This window comes from Meles meles, chromosome 21 (genome assembly GCF_922984935.1).
Source record: "Meles meles chromosome 21, mMelMel3.1 paternal haplotype, whole genome shotgun sequence".
Lineage (NCBI taxonomy): Eukaryota > Metazoa > Chordata > Mammalia > Carnivora > Mustelidae > Meles > Meles meles.
This window is the reverse complement of record NC_060086.1, coordinates 7,670,841-7,689,942: the sequence shown is the minus strand read 5'-3', so window position 1 is coordinate 7,689,942 and position 19,102 is coordinate 7,670,841. Positions and strand designations below refer to the sequence as shown.

The 19,102-nt window shown below is 55.9% G+C and overlaps 1 protein-coding gene across 3 annotated transcripts in view; it reads right to left on the bottom strand.

Annotated features, from left to right (window-relative positions):
• The window catches only part of SRRM3 (serine/arginine repetitive matrix 3), a 55,027-nt gene extending 36,891 nt beyond the window's left edge, over positions 1–18,136 (bottom strand). For all 3 annotated transcript variants that reach the window (XM_045994002.1, XM_045994003.1, XM_045994005.1), the window contains exon 1: positions 18,016–18,136. The gene's annotated coding sequence lies outside the window, so the exon portion shown is untranslated. The remainder of the gene's footprint in view (positions 1–18,015) is intronic.
• Positions 18,137–19,102: the final 966 nt, after the last annotated feature.

Below are 19,102 nucleotides of genomic sequence, written 5' to 3'. Positions count from 1 at the left end.
ATCTGGCAACTTCCCTCTGTCGCTACGCCTCATGGTGCAGCCAGCATCCAGCCCCTCAGCCTTGGTCATGTGTCCCCAGATATGCGCTCTCACTCCTTTGGGCCCTTGCCCATAGAGTTCCCCTGTGCTGAAATTCTATTTCCTCTGTTTTCCACTGCGGAGCTTCTGCTCATCCTTCAGGGCCTAGCCCAACTGTCACCTCCTCCGGGAAGCTGTCCAGGCTTCTCAGGAAGAATGAGCCACTATCTGTTCCTTCTATTCGGGCTCCAGCTTTTGTCCTCACCTCTTTAGATACTGAAGCTCATCTTGTTTGCATCTGATTCCCTCCTCCTGAACCATGAGCCCTTTGAGGAGAGGGATCCCTTCATTCTGGCTCCCCAAAGCCTACCCAGCCCCTGGCAATGGAAGAGGCCTCTGGAGGGTAGAGGGAGAAAGTGCTTAGGCTCCAGGGGAGCCCAAGGAGCCAGGCTCTGAGCCGTGCTGCTGGGCATGCTTCCCCTCTGACATGGGCGAGGCTCCCCAGGCTAGAAGTTGGCCTGAGCTCCTTGAGGGCAGGGGAGAGGGGAAGCTGGTGGCAGCATTCTGAGCACACTCAGATCTCCGGACCGCCCCTGCCCCCAGCAGTTCCGTCCCCAGCTCTAGGAGAACACCTGGCTAAGATTGCCAGAGGGCTGAGGGCAATCCTTCAGGAATGGCTCTAAGAAGGAAAAGAGAGTGTACATGGGTACGGGGGCAGGGGTAATCTGGATTTCCACTGGGACAGACGGTAGATTCTGCCAACTTCACTGGGTGTGTTGAAGGCGGCCACCAGGCAGGAATTGAGGGTCATTGAGGAATTGACAGGTCATTGAGGGATGACCCCTGAACACCGAGAGGAGGGGCTGGGCCCCTCAGAACAGTCCCTGCATATGCGGCCCACTTCCTTCCAAGCTGTAGGTGCTGGGGCAGCAGACCAGGGAGTTACTGCAGGCACAAGGTCTCTCTCAGAAGCATCTGACCTTATCGTTTATGGAATCCCTGTGAAATTGCATAAGGAGAGAGACCGATCGTGGTTATTGGAACGAATATTCTGCACTGTTGTAACTGGTGGATAGACTGACCTGTGCTCCAAGGGAGCCGATTCATGGGTTGGTATCACATTAGATGGACATGTTTAGTGGAGGGCCACAGGGCTCTGTCTTCACCCATGTCTGATCTGGTATGTTCGCCATTGACTGGATGGAACACTGATAATCTGATGATCAGATTCATCGATGACAGCACCTGGGGAGCCTCATAAATAGTCATTTTTCTTTTTTTTCCCCCCTTTTAAAAAAATATTTATTTATTTGATAGAGATCACAAGTAGGCAGGGGGGGGGGGGAAGCAGGCTTCCCGCCAAGCAGAGAGCCCGATGCGGGCCTCAACCCCAGGTCCCTGGGATCATGACCTGAGCTGAAGGCAGAGGCTTTAACCCACTGAGCCACCCCGGCGCCCCTAGAGTCATTTTCTAAAAGGACTCACTAGACTGGACAGATGGAAGACATTGAAGAAGGTGGAACAGGACAGAGAAAATTCCCTCACTTTGAAGCCAGATCCCAAGTGAACTTTCTAAACTGGAATAGGAGAGACATGATTTAGATGCAGCATATTTAGGAAGGATTTAGGGGTCTTCAATGGTCACAGACCTGCTCTAAGTCAATACTCTCCTGTGGCTGCCAAAAGTGCTTGTTATCTTAGGCTGCATCAACAAAGACATGATGTCTAGAATGGGGAGGTGATAAGAAATATATAGGAGGTCAGAATCCCTATCTTCAAATACTTGAAGGATTATAGAGGATTTAGGCCAAACCTGGCTGAATCTGTGGGGAAGCTTGTTAGGATCAGATAGGGATGGGAAGCCTGAGTGGTTCAGTCTGTCAAGTGTCCAACTCTTGATTTTTGGCTCGGGTCATGATTTCAGAGTCCTGAGATCAAGCCCCACAATAGGCTCTGTGCTGAGCTTGGAGCCTTCTTAAGATTCTCTCTCTCCCTCTCCCTCTCCCCCTCCCCCTTGCACGTAAGTCCACACTCTCTCTAAGAAAAAGAAAAAGAATTAGGTGGGGTTGCCAGATTTGGCAAACAAAAAATACTAGGGAAGCGTGCCTGGGTGGCTCAGTTGGTTAAGTGTCTGCCTTTGGCTCAAGTCATGATCCCAGGGTCTTGGGATCGAGCCCCACATGGGAGTCTCTGCTCAGCGGGGAGCCTGCTTCTCCCTCTTCCTCTGCCTCTCCACCCCGCTTGTGCTCTCTCTCTCTTTCACTCAAATAAATAAATAGATAAATGTCTTTAAGAAAAATACTAAGATACAAGTTAAATTAAATTTGAATTTCATAAATTTCATATTTGGGGCATATCCAAAAAAAATCATTGTTTATTTGAAACTCAAATTTAACTGGGTGTCTTGTAGTTTCTAGGTCAGTCCTGCCTGGGACCCACCCCAGCCCTACTGAACCCGAGTGTCTGAGGCATCGTTCATGTCTCCCGAGTGATTCTGATACAGACTCTCTCTGGACCAGCCGTGGGGCGCTGGTGTCTGGAGCAGCAGTTCTCAGATTTTATCCTGCATCAGAGTCACCCAGAGGGTTTGTTAAAACACAGCTTCGAAGTTTCTGATTCAGTAGATCCGGGGTGGTGTCTGAGAATTTGCATTTGTAACATGTTCCCAAGTGCCCTTGATTCTGCCTGTCCCCCGTCACACTGAGAAGAGGAAGGACTTGGGCAATCTGGGCTGTTTCAGAAGAAAGCCAGGACTCCTGCGGGGAAGTCAGCTAGAGTGGACTTCAACTAAGCCCAAGCCAGGATTTTTTTTTTCCCCCTTAGCAATCAAACCTTTAAGAAAAAAACTAAGCAGTTCAGTTCATCCTAATATAAGCGAGTTCCCCATCACAGGAATGTTGGAACAGGAGGTAGACATCCGCTCGACAAACACCCACCCAGCATCTACTCGGGCCCGATCCTATGAAAGGCTGGGCATTTGGAGATGAACATGACCCTATCCTGGCCATCTGGGAGCTCATGGACCAGTTTGGGAGACCAGATGGATGGTGCAGCTGTTTCCGGTGATGGGGAACATGGAGGGCCAATTGGGGGTACGCTGAGAGTGAGGAGCTTGTGGGGGTCAAGCAGGCAGGTGTGGAACCAGAGCCCCAACTCTCACCCTGACCCTAATACGATAAGGTCCTTGAGGACAAATACATTGAGTCCTTTTGGGGATATAGTAGGAAATGGGGGAGTCTTTTCTGCGGATTGGCTGTGAGACCCTGAGAAAGTCACTCCCCCTCTCTGGACCCTTCCCCCCAACCCCCACAGGTCAGTGAGGACTATAGACTCAAAGATCCTGCAGGTGCTTTCCCTCTCTGGAAATCTAAGTAATACGAACTCCTATGTAACCACCAAACCTTCAGCCCAGTCCCTTCCTGCTGATGTGGTCAGTGGCCAGAGCCGCGCCAGCCACCCCCAGAGCTCAGCCCTGAGGCCGTCCTCAGCATGGGCTCAGGTCCCAAGGGCAAGCCCAGGTGCCGGGCCAGCCACACGCATGTGCACGTTAAGAAGCTGGCTGACGGCTGACGGGGAGCATCTCCTCTCCTGCTGGCCGGGAAGTGGTTCAAGGGCCAGAGCCCTGACTTCCAAGGCTTGTGGCTGAGTCCCTGGGCTGGCCTCCATCCCCCAGACCCCAGCTGGGCTCCCCTGGGCTGGCCTGGCTGAGAAAAGGATGGAACGCAGTCTGGATGCGGGTACCTTCAAGTCCAGCTCTGCTGGGAGAGATTAATGGAAAGTGAAACAGCCCGTCCAGTCTGCTGACGGGCTCGGGTGCAGCTAATAAGCTCATCACTCAGCCCCGGGCTCAGAAGGGGAGGATACTCAGGGCCTGGCCAGGTCTGGGAGAGAAGACAGTGGACCACATATGCGTCTGACGGGGGAGAGTGGGACGGGTCCCCGGGAGCCCCGGTGTGATGGGGAGACAGGGAGACTTTGGAGGGAATTCATGAGCTGAGTGACCTTGGTCACATGACTAAAACTCTATGACTCAGTTTCCTTACCTGTAAGATGGAACTAAGAATAGCATCCTCCCTCTGGGTTTGTTGTAAAGGACTAACCCCTGGGAAAGGCTATTGGGGTGCTTGGCATGCAATGAGCATCTCATAGGTAGTACTGGTCGTCACTATTGTTGCTTGTTGGGGCGACTGTCCTCTTCTGGACACAGCGGGTGTGAGGAACCCCTACACGTCTAGGTGAAGATGCCTAGGGAGCCTTATATCAGGTCTGGCACTGGGGAGGAAGCTATGACCTGGGCCTCACTTGGGAGTTATCATTACATTGGGAAGACTGAAACCCAAGAGTGAACCAGGTAGTCAACTGGGGAGGGAGGAGAGGGCAGAGGTTGGCCGGGACAGGGCAGTGGGCACCATTCCGAGGAGCTTGCTGGACTGACCTCAGCCACTTTCCCTTCCCTCCCTGCTGGCCACTTCTCCCCCTCCCCATCTCAGCCTCCAGCACTAGGGCACCCCCAAGGCAGGCACCCCAGGGCCCCCTCTGCTCCCTAGAGAACAGCACCCTTCCACTGGGGGCTCCTTCACCTGTCCCCCCCAGATACAGTGCCAGGACTTGGGGCCACCACCCCCTCAAGGTACAGATTCCCGTGGCTTTTAGCAAGCTCTGGATCCATGGTCACACAATTTAACCACTATCCTGCCACTAAGGTCCTTCTTAGTGGTGCCACTAAGATCCCTTCTCCAACTGGCCCAAGACAAGAATGGGGAGTAGGCAAGGAGCACTGGACTTGGAGCTAGAAGACTTGGGCTTGAATTCTAATTTTACCACTTCTGTCTGGGTGACTAGGGGAAATCCTTAAATCTCCCTAAGGCTCATTTTTCTCATCTGTAAAATGGAGACGATACCCCCTACTTCATAATGTGGTGGGACAGTTCATTCTTTCCGTGATAAGCTTGCTAGGAAGACAGATCCTGATGACCCTCCTTACCCCACCCCGTGCTGGGGGAACAAGAAAGAGACCAGAGGGGTCTGTCTTTGTTTGCGAAACTGGCTCTTCCAAAGATGAGTCTTGTCGGTGGAAGGGAGAGGGCGTGGAGGCGGGGCACAGCACAGGCTGAGGGCAAAGGCCTGGCAGGGCCCAGGGACCTGGGACTAAGAGGGGCAGGGTGTGTGGGATGCACAGTGTCCTGAAGGTGAGGTTTCTGAACAGAGCGTGAGCCCTCCCAGAGCAGAAGCCCAGTGTGTGGGCAGGGGATGGGCAGGGGCAGGCCTCCTGAGTTTCCCGGACGAAAAAGATTCTGATGTGGCCCATCAGAAATGTGATGGAACTTACAAACTCATAGGAAACCAGGTACTCGGGTTGGGAAGCTAAGTCTGGGTCTTTGTAAAAGTGAGTGTGTGACCATCTCCGCTGGGTCCAAGGAATCTGAGGGTGTCCCTACCCCACTCCCATCCCTGGCGCTGACATATCCCCTGGAGCAGAGGGGTGAGGTTGCTCTCCTAGTACCCCTCCCCTCCCTGGGGGTCCCTTCTCCCAACCTCCAGGCCATAAGCATGAGCATGGGGAGAGGGACAAAGTCATCAAGTAGTGGGTAGAACAAACTAGAAGCCTTCCCGTGCAACCTGTCCAAGAGGATAGAGCTGGGGGGCTAAGGGCCACTGGGCCACAGAACAGCCCCCTCAGCCCAAGGTTTGGGCCACTCATTTGTGTCACAGCTGTTCCCCAAGTGGCCACTCTGGGGCCCCCAGAGGATAAGAGGTCCAGGGGAAGGTGCACTGGTGCTGAGTGCTGGGATGAGGGGTGTGGCAGAGGCAGCAACTGAGTTGGGGTATGTGGGGAGGAGCATAGCTGGGAGGTCTTCCTGGAGGCAAGATGTGAAAGCATAAGGAGGAGTTTATGGGACAACGAAGGGGAGGAAGGATGTCCTGGGCAGAATGTGGAGATGTGTGGGAAGAAGATTTGAAGAGGAAAGATGGGAGAGCGTGGGCTCGTGCCTTGTGCATGGCTGAGCACAGAGGGCCGGGGGACAGGGTGCTGGGGAACTGAGGAGCTAGGATAATACCCTGCAGGTAATGGGGAGCTAGTGAGGGTTGTTGAGCTGGGGAGGTCATGGTCAGGTTTGCATTTTTGGAAAGCTCTCTCTTGCTGCCCAGTGCCCACTTTTAGGGGTCCCTGCCCTTTGGAGAGAGGTCTGACCCTAAGGGCCAAGTCCAGCCCAGGCATAGACTTGCAAGTGGCTGTTCAAAGTCACTTACTATGTGCCCTAAACTGACTTAACTTCTGTGCTCAGTTTCCTCATCTGTAAAATGGGATTAATATAAAAGCCTCCCCCGCTTAGGGGTGAAGTTATTAGCCCTCAAATTAAGGGTAGGTAGAAGTGTTAACTGCCAGTTTTACCCATAAACAATGCCAACCAGTCTAAACCATTACAGGCGGGAGTTATCAGTAAGACCTAGAGATCAGTATAAATCAGATCAGGTGGATAAGTACCATTCCAGATCAGCACTAGCTTGCGAAGACCAGCAGGCCAACACGGCGGCTGCTCACAGCGACCAACCCACACAGACCCCTTTCAGCTGGTAAGAGACCCTGCAGCACGAGGCTGGGGGGTAAGGTCTTCAGGCAGGCTGGCAACGAGAGGGTTAATCCGAGTGCGCCGCCTCCCAGCCTCCTCGGAATCTCTTGGGAGGTTCTGGCACTGCTGTTTGTTACCCAACCCTCGGAAGATGCTGCAGGGGGCAGGGAGAGCCGCAGAAAGCCTTCCTTTTAATTATTCAGCAGCCGGAGCTTCCTGCTGCCCCTCGGAGCACAAGGAGGCAGGCTCTGGCCAGAGGCCCCCAGGGCTGGGTCTGGCGGGGTTGGAGGAAGGGCCGGTTCCAGGAGGGGCAGGCAGCCTGGCCTACGGGGGGTGCTGGCCCCACAGCCTGGGCTGCAGGGTCCCACTCCTGCCCCCCGCCGGTTCTGCTCTATGGTTCAGCTCTATGGCAGGGCCCTGGAAGGCCCCCAGCCCCCGGGCGGGGCTTGGAGCTGTCTTCTGCCAACAGTCTGGGTCTGCTGTGGCGTGGGAAGGGTGGGGCTGGCCAAGCTCTTAGAGCTGGGATGGGGTGTCCAGGGCAGGGAGGGGAGGGAGGGCAAGCCCACTGTCCACGGGAGAAAGCCCAGGCTCCTTAGCTGACACCTGGGTCCTGAACAACCTGTCCGGCCCCAAATGGCACTCTAGAACACACCAGTCCCTGCTGCTCCCTCTGCCTGGAATGCCCTCTCCCTTCCATGTTTTCCTACAAGACACGCGGCTCAAGCATCTCCTCCTCCGTGAAGCCTTCCCTGACCTCCAGTGGCGCGTGCCCCTCTGCTGGGCTCCCAGAGCCTTACCCTCGGCTGCCACTCTCTGCCTTTACCTCTTTCTACTGAGACTTGTCCCTGGCCTAGTGGGGGCTCTCCAAGGGTAACATCCATCTTTGTGTGCCTCGTGCCCAGCATAGATCTTGGCACAGCGCAACCACGTTGTGAACCTTACTTAAACCATCTGTGAATCTTTCTTTAAATCCAGCCTGTGTTTGCGCTGACGGGGAGCTCACTACTTTGTTTTTTATCACTTCCAGAGACCTCAGCAGGAAAGGTCCCTGGTTCCTGCTTTAGTGTGCCCAGACTTCGTGTGTCCGTTGGCATTTTTACACAGGTCATATTGTCATATACTTGCTAAACCTTGGAGTTCAGCTTTGTCTTTGGGTAGAAAGGACTTGCTTGGCACCCAGGCTCTTGCCGATCAGCCCAGGGCCTCTGTTCCCTGTTCTTGTTGGCTCTGATTTGGGGTCCCAGAGCAGAGGTCTTGGGTGGCAGGTCTCTAAGGACAGGAGGCCTCAGCTGTCGGCTCCCCACAGAGGAGCCCACAGCAGAGGCGGTACAGCCCAGACGAGACCAGTACAGACCAGCATAGCCCAGGACAGGCCACAGAGAGCCTGAAGCCAGAGTTCAGACCAGACTCACCCACAGAGGCCGGGGGTGGGGAGAACCCACAGACCAAGGCAGACCAGCCTTATAGACCAGTGGAAGAGAGCAGACCATGCAAACTGGTCATCAAAAATAATGCAGACCAGTGCAACCTGGAAGGCAGCTCTGTACATACCAGTACTGATTCCAAACAAACAAGTGGTCTTTTCGTCGCCCTTCCCTGCACTCCGCTGGAACAAAGGAACCCCGTCCCACCCAGCCCACTCTGCTTCTCTTCAGGGTCCCCTCTGGTCTTTGGATAGCAGATAGCGTCCCCCTGGCTGCCTGAGCTAGGATGGAGATTTGAGGTTCAGGGGTGGGGGGGGCAGTAACCTGAGAAAGAAGCTTTTCATGGCTGAGCTGTCACCGACAGCATGGGCTGCCAGGGAGAGATCTCTGTGTCCTGGGGAGGGTCCAAGCCAGATGGCCTTGGCAAGGCATCCTAGGGAGAGACACCTGTGTGCCAGGAGTCCGTACTCTCTGAGGCCTCTCCCTCCCTGGCCTCTGGGGCTGAAGCTGCAGTGAAAGCAGCTGAGCCCGGGGGCCCACATCTCTTTCTGTCATGCCCTTCCGCACCTTCTCCCTGTAAGGATCAGATCCCTCAGGCTCACACCTGGGAGCTGGACTGAGGAAGAGGAAGATGGGCCAGAAGCTGTAGGATCAGATCTCCTTTCCTTGTTGAGACTCAGTTTCCCCATCTGGACAAAGTGTCAGTGGCCTGGCAACTACTACTGGGGCCAGGGTAGCTCCGGACTCTGAGTCTCTGGTGGCCTAAGACTAAGAAGAGTCAAAGCTGGTGGCGAGGGGCTGCCCTGGGAGCTCTCAGCAGGAAGGATGTGTGCGGGACAGATAGACAACCCCTTCCACCCACCGGGGAGGGTGACGGGAGAAGGCAGGGCAGCTGCCTCCACTGCCCACACAATCTCATTATGGAAAATTCCCTCTATTGACTCAGCTCTAATCAAGCAGGCTGCCCTGGGCATCCCCCCCCCCCTCCAGGTTTCTGCTGGGCCGGGTGAGATCAAAGACAGAGCCGGGCTGGGGGCTGGAGGCTCCTCTGCCTTTCCCATCGATCCAGATGCGCCTCCCGTTGCTAGGCAACCGCCTCCAGTCTCTTCTGGTCCTTCCTCCCCCAGGGGCCGCAGGATTGGGCAGTAAAGGGGGAGAGAGAGAGAGACCCCATGTTCATGCTTTAGGTCCTCCCTTACCGAGCTAGAGATCTCTGTCACCGAGGCCCTCCTCTTACCCAGGGAACACCCTTCCTATCCTGGCAACTTGACCCTCCCCCAGAAATGGACCCCTTTTCTCCCCTCACATTTGTATTCATCTCCAGAATACTTGAAATTCACACCTCCCGTGCTGCCCATAAACACTCTGTCAGGAAGACAGGCCCTAGGATTCTGGAGAGGAGAAGAGACCCCACAGGGGGTCTGCAGAAAAAGTCAAGGCTACCAACTTCCAGCCCAGCATTGGGCTCCTAGACGTAGAAGCCATTTAAGCTGAACAGAGTGGCTCTGAATTCACACTCCCAGTTTTGAGTGGGTTGGCACTTTTTTTCTTTCTTTTTCCAAAACGTAGGATGCATTTCATAGTAGTTTTTTTTTCTTTTTGTTTCAAGTGTTATAATTTAAAACTGTAAGTTGTGTTTTAAAACAGGCATAAGAATGTACTGTGGGGTTTGGGGGCTGTAATTGACCAAATGCAAATCTGTTCACTTGATCACATTTTAATATTTTGCATGTTTCATCTACCCTATACTGCTCATCTTTCTCTTTTTTTTCTTTAACCAAATATATGCATGCCATCCAGCAGTGATGTGCTGACCTACTTATATAATGGCTTATTTAGGATTTTAAGGTCTCTCCCCGTTCTGAGGTCTTTACAGCCCTGAGGGATGGAAAGTATCTCCCTTTCTCTCTGGTCCCTCATTAGACCTTTTCTTAATGCAACTAAGAGACAGGAAGAGGGATGTGTTTCCCAACGTATGAAGAGCCAGAACTCAGGAGTTCAAGGGCCCAGCCCCCGAGAACCCCTGGGAGATGCACAGTCCCTGTGCAGCCGTCCGGGTGCCCTTGGTCCTGCCACTGCCTGCCACCTGCCCCCCCAGCTCTGCTGTACAGTGACAGCTCCTCCCTGACTCCCCTGCTCAGCCCCGATCACACACTTCAACTCTGAGAGGCACAGCTTTCCAGGGTCCTTGACAAATGGTAGCCAATTAATGTCAATTAATCTGATTAGCCTAAATAGTTAATTAAGCAGTTAATTAACAACATCATTGACAATAACCTATGGCTCCTGAGGGATTGTGGGTGGGAGGCAGGGATGGTGGGGGGCTCTCCTTGCTCTGGAAGGGGTAAGTCCCTTAAGGTCAGACTGGGTGACTGGGCGGGGGCTGCTCTCTGAGTCTCCACCTTGCTCTGCCATCAGCCCCAGAATCTTCATCGGGGCCTCGTCTGACACCTTCCCCCCTCCTCTGCTGCCAACAAGCCCGCCCCTGGTCCCTGGCCAGGATTGAGAGGGTCTGATTTATGCTGGAGAGGCCACACCTCAGCACAGCAGAGGAGAGCTATTGTCTACAAACCTGTTCTGCCCTAAAATCCCAGACAGGCGTCCCTGTCTCTGCTGCTACTACCCCTCCAGACTGTGCCCCCTCAATGCCTCAACCCCTGTAGGGCCATGGACTTCCCCAAGCTGCCAAGCAGCCCTGGAGGGGAATCACTGCCCTTAAGCCCATCCTACAGATGACTGAGGCCAGACCCTGTGTTTGCACTGGGGACACACAACAGTGGCTAACACAGGGTTTCTGCCCTCCAGGAGCTCCTAGTCTGTGGTATCATCAAACGGTGAGGCCTCTTTTTTCCTACCGTGTCTTAGCTGGGTGATGCTAGGCACCGCTCTGTGCCTCAGTATCCCCCTGATACGGTAGTGTGGCCCGACTACCTCCTAGGACGTTGTGAGGGCTAATGAGTTAGTCCATGGGAAGCCCTTAGAGCAGGACCCAGCACATGGGAAATGGGGTGTTTACGGTGAGTACCGAGGGAGCCAGAAGGGTAGACGACCAGCCAGGACAGAGTCCAAGAGGGGCCGGGAAGGAAGTAGCACGGGACGCTTGGGGGCACACGGAGGGAGGAGAGCTTGGAACAAGGTATTGTTCAGAAGACACATGAGCAAAGGCTGAAATTCAAAGAGGTAGAGGAAGGGGGAGAAGGGCATCGAGGCAAAGACAGCAGCACGAGCAGGGTGAGGAGGTGCTGGTCTCCGACTCTGGCATGTACACTCGCCTGGGAGCTTTAAAAAATGCAGATCCCCAGGCTCCATACTGAATCCATCATTATGGGTGAGCCCCAGGAATCTGCTTTTCATAGGCTGTTCTGGAAACCCCGATGTAGGTACCCTGCACCTAGAGACCCATGGCTGCCGTGGATCTGGGTGTCCCGGGTCGGGAGGAGCTGAGCTGCAGTAGGAGAGTCCCCTGGCCATGTGACAACATGTCGCAGGTCCCCAGTTCTCTCCATCTGCCCACATCATGCTTGCCCTTCGGGGGTGACCTTCCTGAAACAGCTCTGGCCATTTGCTCACCTGCTGGAAACATCCCTGGGTTTCTCCACTGCCCACAGGAGAAAGGCCAGGGCCCCCCTCCCCGCCCCCCCCCGGACTGGCACTAAGATCCTTCATGAGCCCTCCCTCTTCAGCCTGGTCCTCAGCCCCTGGGCCCTGGGCCCAGACCCCGACTCTCCAGCCACACTATCCCCCAAGAGCTTGGTGTTTTCCCTCCGCACCTCTGCTCATGCTGTTTCCTCTGCCGGAAATGCCTTCCCCTTTCCCTCCCGCTGGCAAACCTGTACTCCTATTAAGTCCAGCTCCAAAGTCAGCTGGGCAAGCAACCTCCCCAACTGCCAGTGCCCCAGCTGTCCTTGGAACGCTCCCTCATTAACCCATATTCTGTCTCAAAACATTCACCAGTTTATGGGACTCGCTCCCTACTGGACGGACAGCTGCTCCCCCCTTTCTCCAGGGCCTAGCACGGAATTTGGGGATGCCAATGGTAATTCAGCTGTTGAATTCAGAGGACTGCTGAGCCAAAGTCTGATGTATGAATGAATGAATGAATGAATGATCATCTCTGCTTTCTGATACCCGAGGAGCAGGGGACAGAGGGAGAGAGCATTTGGAGGCAGGGAAGAGAGGAATTCTGGGGACACTGATGGACAGAGAGGGAGAGGGGACAGGGCTGCCTGGAGGCAGGACCAGCTGAGTTCCAGCTTCCTTCCCATCCCAGAAGTCCCCCTCTGGTGCTCTCTTGGGAGAAGGGGTGGCTTGGCTCCTCTGCCCGTCCCGAAGCCTCCTTCCCCAGCCCGGGGTTCTCTGATTCTGAGGGCCGGCCCAGTAGCCAAGGCTGGGCTCCCCATCCTGCCCTGCCCCCGGCCCACAGGTCTTTCTTTCTCCCCCTTGCACGTACCCCCTTGTCAGCTCTCCCAGAGGGTGTCTCCAGTGCGTGTCCCCTTTGCGCTCACCTCCTCCCAACCCCCGACCTGTTTGTCTTTGGTCTCTTTCTTTCCATCCCCACCCCACCCCCTGCCTGAATGCAACCAGAGTGGGTTTCCTAGAGTGCAGATCTGACTATTTCCTGACAATGCTCCAAAGCCTTTTTTGACTTCCATTGCTTTCCAAATAAATCCCCAGCTCTTACAGTGGTTCTTAAGATCCTTCCCGACCTGGCGGGGCCTATCCCTGCCCCCTGGGCTGCCCTCCACCTTCTACTCCCAGGCATGCTCTGTGTGCTATGGCCACATTAGATCATTCCTTATCCTCTTAGCTCACCAGGACTTTTCATTCCTTTGTGCCCACGCGGTTCTCTGGAGTGTCATGCCCCTGCCTTCTCTGTCTGGCACCTTCCCTGTTGTTCTCGAAAGCCCAACTTCAATGCTCCCCTCCCAGAAGCCTCCTCTGGCTGCCCAGCGTGGTCATCTCAGCCCGACCAGAACATCAGCTCTGTTTCCTCGTGCCTGCCTTTCCCACTAGTTTGGGCGCTCCTCAAGGTCATGGTTGGAGTCCGGTTCACCTGGGTCCTCAGCGCTCAGACTGGGACCAGAAAATTGGAGGCAGCCAGTAGAGCTTGACCATGTGGTCTCACACTCAGCTGACTGCCATGTCTGGGGGTAGTGCCCTGGCCTTAATCCTGGCCCAAGTCACTTCCCACGGCACATCTGGAGGCAGGTATCCTTATGCCCATTGTACAGGGGAGGAAACAGACCTGAGTGTAGAGGTTGGGGCCCAAATGAGATCAGAGCCCAGGAGACTGGTAATCGCCTGATTCCCCATTCTGAGCTTTCTTCTGAGGTCTTGTTGGATCCAAGGGGATGTATGACCCTCACACGCTCCTTCTCCCCCAGCAGCTTTGGCCCTTCCCTCCTCCATCCCTGGTTGACTGTCACAGGGCCCAAAGCCATCTCTCCAAGGGAAACCGCCCCTCCCCGGGCCAGAAGACCTGAAAGGTGTGGCCCCACCCAAGAAGGAGGGGCTGGGGTGGGGGGCAAGGCTCTCCTCCCAGCTCTCACCGGCTCCCTTGGGAAGCGGCTCCAACCTTCAAATAGCCATTGAAAGCAAGCTTTTTGAAGAATCTTTAAAGACATCAGAGAATTCTCATGATAGAGTGGAAAACAGAATGCCGGCTTCCCCGAACAGTGCATTCCCAGTCATTTAACTCCATGTCGCTATGAACACACGGACAAAATCCGGAGGGCACCATCCCCTGTGTTCACAGTGGCTTTCTCTGGGCAGTGGGACTACAGATGAGCTTTATTTTCTCCTTGGCTTCTCTATTTTGTGCCATTCTTCGAATCACAAGAATTCAGTGAAACTTGCTTTTTACCTGTCTCCAACCGGGCAGTTTTGGGGCGTGGTGGTGGGGATGGAGCTCAGTACGGGAGGGGTCACAGAGCCACAGGCCCTACTCGAAGGTAGAAATAAAATCGGTAGGCCAAGAGCTCCCCGGCTCAGGAAGCTGCCTGCACCCCAGGGTCCGGTTCACTGGGCCCAGACCCCCTCGTAGGCCTCAAAGACCCCAGCAGGATGCTAAGGGAACTGTGGCCCCGCTTGGCAGCTTCGTCTGGAAGAGCAGCCTCTGCAGCGGGCAGGAGGCCAGGGAGGGGCTGGCAGGAGGCTGAGGCCAGGCTGGACACCTGGGAGGCAGCGCCTGCGCCTCAGGTGGATGGGCTGGTAGCGTTTGCCTGGGGGTAGGGGTGTCCCTGGGGTCGGGGGCTGCTCTGTGGCTAAGGTACACATGACCACTGTGGCCTTTCCCCCAGGCCAAAAGGATCAGCTTGGGCAGCCTGGACCTGCTCCCCTGCCCCGGCCCCCTAAAGTCTCCCCCCACCCCACCCCCGTTCTGAATGGCATGGAGTCAACAGGGCTTGGCCTCTGAGAATGGAGCTGTCCCCCTCCTGTGCCCAGAAGAAGGTGAAGGAGCAGAACCCAGAGGTGTCGGCAGGCCCTGAGCCACAGTGAGAACCTGGCCTGGGGTCTGTAACTGTTGGTGATGAGTCGCTCCCTATCGTAGTCCCTCTGCTCATCCCTCACTGACCCCACCCCCCTCACAGAGCAGCCCACCCCCCCTTCCTCTCTGAACCCACCTTCACCGAGTGCCCTCTTTTATCCTTCCACCTCCCTGAGTCCCCCACCCTTCCACACCTAACACAGGTGGCTGTTAGAATTGAGAGGGAACGTTCTTGCCTGACCTCCTCTCCCTGCTCAGACTGGACTCGTCCCCAGACCAGCTCACGCCCTCTCCCGGGGCCCTGCACTGGCTTTTCAGAGCAACATTTGCAAAACCCCTCCCTCTCACCCAGACACCACGAATCAGCCTCAACGACCTCACCCCTGCCGCTTCCCTAGGTTTGGGGCCTGTGCGCTTGTGTCCTGGGAGCCTCCTGGAGTTTGGTGAACAACTCGGGAAGACATCTTCGAAGTGTCCCTGTAAGTCACCTCCAATCCTGAGCCAGGACGGCTAAATCCTGCCTCAGAGAAAGAACCTGGGGTCTCCACGTAAGCCGCTGGGCCTCTCCAAGTCATATTCTCTCCCTTTAGCTAAGACCCCAAGATTGCCGATGAGAGGGACAGGTAAATTTTAAATCTCAGCTTCAACTAAGAAGTCAAATTCGGAAACACTTGGAGGTGACTTCGACCTCTGCCCATAGCACCTCAGGCTTCCCGACATCCAGATTTACAGAACAGAGAGATCTTAAAATCGTGCTCCTGGCAGGGCTTTTGGGGGTCATCCAATCAAACCCCATCATTTTATGGCTGAGGACACTGAGGCCCAGAGACAGGAAGGGACCTACTCAAGGTCACATAAGGAACCAGGGGCAGAGATGGGCGCAGAAAGAAGGTCCTCAGACTCCTGTCCCAGAGCCCTTCCGCTACCTCTCCCTCCCGCGTCCTCCCACCTTCCGCCGGCCCACAGTGCCCCGGCTGACGGTCACCCAGGAGAGCCTAGGGAATTGAGGACAGAGTGATGTTGTGGAAGCCACACTGGGCGCCTGCGGCAGTGGGTGTGGGCTGCACCAAGACCTTGCTCTGTGACCTTGGGGAAGTCACGTCACTCCCAGGCCCTGTTTTGCTCCTCCATGAAAGGGAGCAAAACACTTTTGATACCAGGTTTTGGGAGGGTGAAATGAGGTCACGTATGTGAAGTGACGGGTGCACGGCTGGGGTTCAGAGCGGGTGAGGGAGTTAAACAAGAGAGGGTGGGCTCCCCTCATCTCCTCAACAGAGCCCCTGATTGCTGCTGGGACAGGGGGAGCCTTGGGGGCGGTAAGAAGTGGGCAGAGGAAAAGCAAAGTCTGTAGGGGAGGATGACCCCAGCGGTGACCATGTGTGACCATGGCCCGGTCTCAGGGGGTGGGGGCTGTCTGCTCAGAAAGGAACAGCCAGTCTCTGGCTTGCTGAGGTCAACAAGAGGCTGGCAGGCAGAGGAGGTGAAAAGTGGGCATGGCAGTGAGCAGATGGGCCTGCCAGACCCAGAGTCCCGTTCTGGCAGGCGTGACAGCGGCAGGGGTGGGTTGTGCTGGGGGCACCCAGCTGGCCAGTTCAAAGCACGTTCCCCCTCCAAATATCCCAGTGACCTTGGGGGAGTCAGCTCCCCACTGTGCTGCACACCCTCACTCATAGGTCTCAGGCTCCCCACCTGGAAAGCCGGCATCCCGAATCAAGAAACTAGCATTTAACTGGGCCTTGCTATCAAGGGGCTGGGACAGGTCATCAGCTGCACTCCTGCCCCAGAGAAGATGGCTTGCGTGGCTTTGTGACCTTGGGGAAGATACTCCAGTCTCATTTCTCAGCTGCAAAATCGGGACAACGGTGCCTTCCTTGGGAAGCTTTTGTGAGGACGGACTGAGTCATCTGTAGCCCTGTGCCTAGCACGGAGCCTGGTACCAGGCCCTGGGCCAAAGTCCACCTCTTCTGGGAAGACACAGACGTGCTTCAAACAACGCTGAAAACTTTCCCACCTTTACCCAGCTCCTCCTGAAGAAATTCTTACTTGCCTTTCATCGACTAACACTCGCCCGGCATTTTCCAGCCCCACACTCATCTCCTTCTATTATCTGGATTGTGTCTTGGAACAGCAAAGTCGATGCTGTCCACATGACACCTGTTTTACAAATTGGGAAAACAGGTTCAGGAAGGAGAAGTGGCTGACCTGAAGTCATGCAGCTGAGATCGGAACCCTTCTCTCAGACTTCAGAGTCCGTGACACCCTACAGACTTACCCCCACCTCTTCAAATCCAATCAAATCTTTATTCACCCTTCAAGAATGCCTCCTCCACTCCTCACAGGAGAGTGGGATGGGGCATAAAGTTAAGAAACCCCAAAGCTGCTAATGTGTGGGAGCAAGTTCCTAGCCAGCTTGGTCCTATTTCTGGCTGGGGAAGAATTTTGTACCTGCCGGGGCCACGACCTTAAGATGCACAAAGAAGTCTCCAGTCCCTGCCCTGCTCTCCATCTAAGTTCCTGCCTTTTCTCTTGACACAGGACCAAAGGCCAGCCCAGGCCCTCTGATGCCAGAAGTGGGTGAGTGAGTGAGGTCTTAGGGGAGTGAGAAGTCGTGGCTGGGCTAGAGCACAGGCATTGGAGAAGCAGGCTACACCTGGGTGCCCTTCTCTTGCTTCCCACCAAACCCATGCCCATGATGGACCTGCTGCCAGGAGCAGGAACTGCAGGAGGCTTCGACACTGCCCTGGCAGGAGCCCTGGGAGGGAGGGGGAGGAGGCTGTGAGGCAGAGGCTGCGTCTCTTCTCTCCTCTCTCCTTTTGACCAGGAATTTGCTCTGAGCTCGGGCCCACTCAGAGCTTCAGAAACTCTCCCTGGGCATTCGGGGAGGCCACAGAGCACCCCCTGAAACTCCTTGTGGTTATTTTCTCTTCTGTGCCCTCCATCCTCTTTCCAGTGTGAGAGTAATTGCCATCCTGTGTGAGACCCAGTTCTTGTTGCCAGGCCTGCCTCCCTAGGGGCATTTGGGCAGCTGGGAAAGGGGCCAGCCTGTCCCCTGTGCTGCCACCCTCTGCTGGACAGAAGCCCAGCATTCAGGTGGGGACTTCCTCCCTCCACCCCTCCCAGGGACCAGCATCTCCATGGGGTCCCTGCATTGATCTCTCCCTCCCCTAGGGAGCAGGTCCTTCTCTTCAGTTGGGGGGGAGGGCAATTGGACTGCAGTTGGGGGCCTCCCTAGCATCCTCGTGGGACAGGCCATGGTCATTTATGCCCAGGGGAGTCCTGCCCATGACCCCGCAGTGTTCCCACTTTCTCCATTCCGCTCAGTGAAATGAACAATGTTCCTTATCTCTGTTTCCCAGTGCCTCGCACCCCGGATCAAACACTCTTGCAGTCCCCCAACCTGCCCTCTGCTCTGGGGCCTGCGGACTCTTGAGCCCCTGTCCGACTGTGGAGGCCCGAGGTTCAACCCAGCCCCAGCCCCTCTGGGAAATGCCCCCGCCCCACTAGGGGCTCTCACCTCCTCGCTGGCCGCCACGCTCCGCCGGGGGCTGAAACCAGGCCCTCCGGCCCCGCTAGTCCCGGCTTCTTCCTCCGCTGGGCTCGGCAGCGCAGCTCCGCGGCCCCCGCGGCCCCGCGCCCTCCGTCTCCCCGCGGACGCCGCCGCCGCCGCCGCCGCCGCCGCCGCCGCCGCCGATTGCTGAAATGCTGGACAGCGCACCACCATGGAGGTGGCCTCCCTGCCCGCCCGCCGGCCAGAGAGGCCCGGCCCCCACAGCGCCCCCCGCAGGCCCGGAGGGCCCCCCGCAGGGGAAGCAAGGAACGGGGCGTCCGGCAAGGACTAGCGCCGCAGCGACATCAGTTCCACTCCCTGTGGGTGGGAGCCCACCAGCTCCCGGGGGCGTCCGGGGCCAGGGAGGTTATTAATTTGGAACTGGAAGCAGAACTCGCTAGCCTGAGTTCTCGCCAGGACACTGACTGCGCCTCTGTTGTCTAATAGGGCCCTGGGATCCAATGGGAGACGCCCCAGGAGCCCCCTGTTACCATGCATCCTGCACCCCGGTAGCTGCTAACCAAGGCTGGGAGGGGACGGGGGAGGGGCCATCCTAACTGGGAGAGGAATGTGAGACTGGAACCTCTGGACCTTCAGTGGTGCTTGGTTGGGCGTCTGGAGTCGTGAGTTCAAGTCACCCTTTGGTTCCTCTTTTCGTGACTTTGGGCGGCCTGTCGGTCCTGCAGCTTCCACCTTCCTTTCCTTGGCCGAACAGCGAGCGGGCCGAGTGCGGCGGAATTCAGGGGTAGGGCAGGCTCCTGGAGAGGCTTTGGAAGCCCAGAGACCTTTCTCTAGTGGAAGCCTGGAATGTGAGGCCTTTGTGGGGTTGGGGGTGGGGCCGCTAGTGGTGTCCCCATAGAAGCTTCCTGTCCCAAGGAACAGGGCTGGAAGTGCCAGAGCAGGCCTGAGCAGCATCCAGACTAGGGTGAAGCGAGTGACGGTCTTGGAGAGCAGGTGTTAAGAAGGCATTTATAGGACACCGAGAGTCATCCGTGCATGGAGTGTGTTTGTGGTGTGTGTGGCTTTATGTGCCTGTGTGCCCGTCTGTATATGT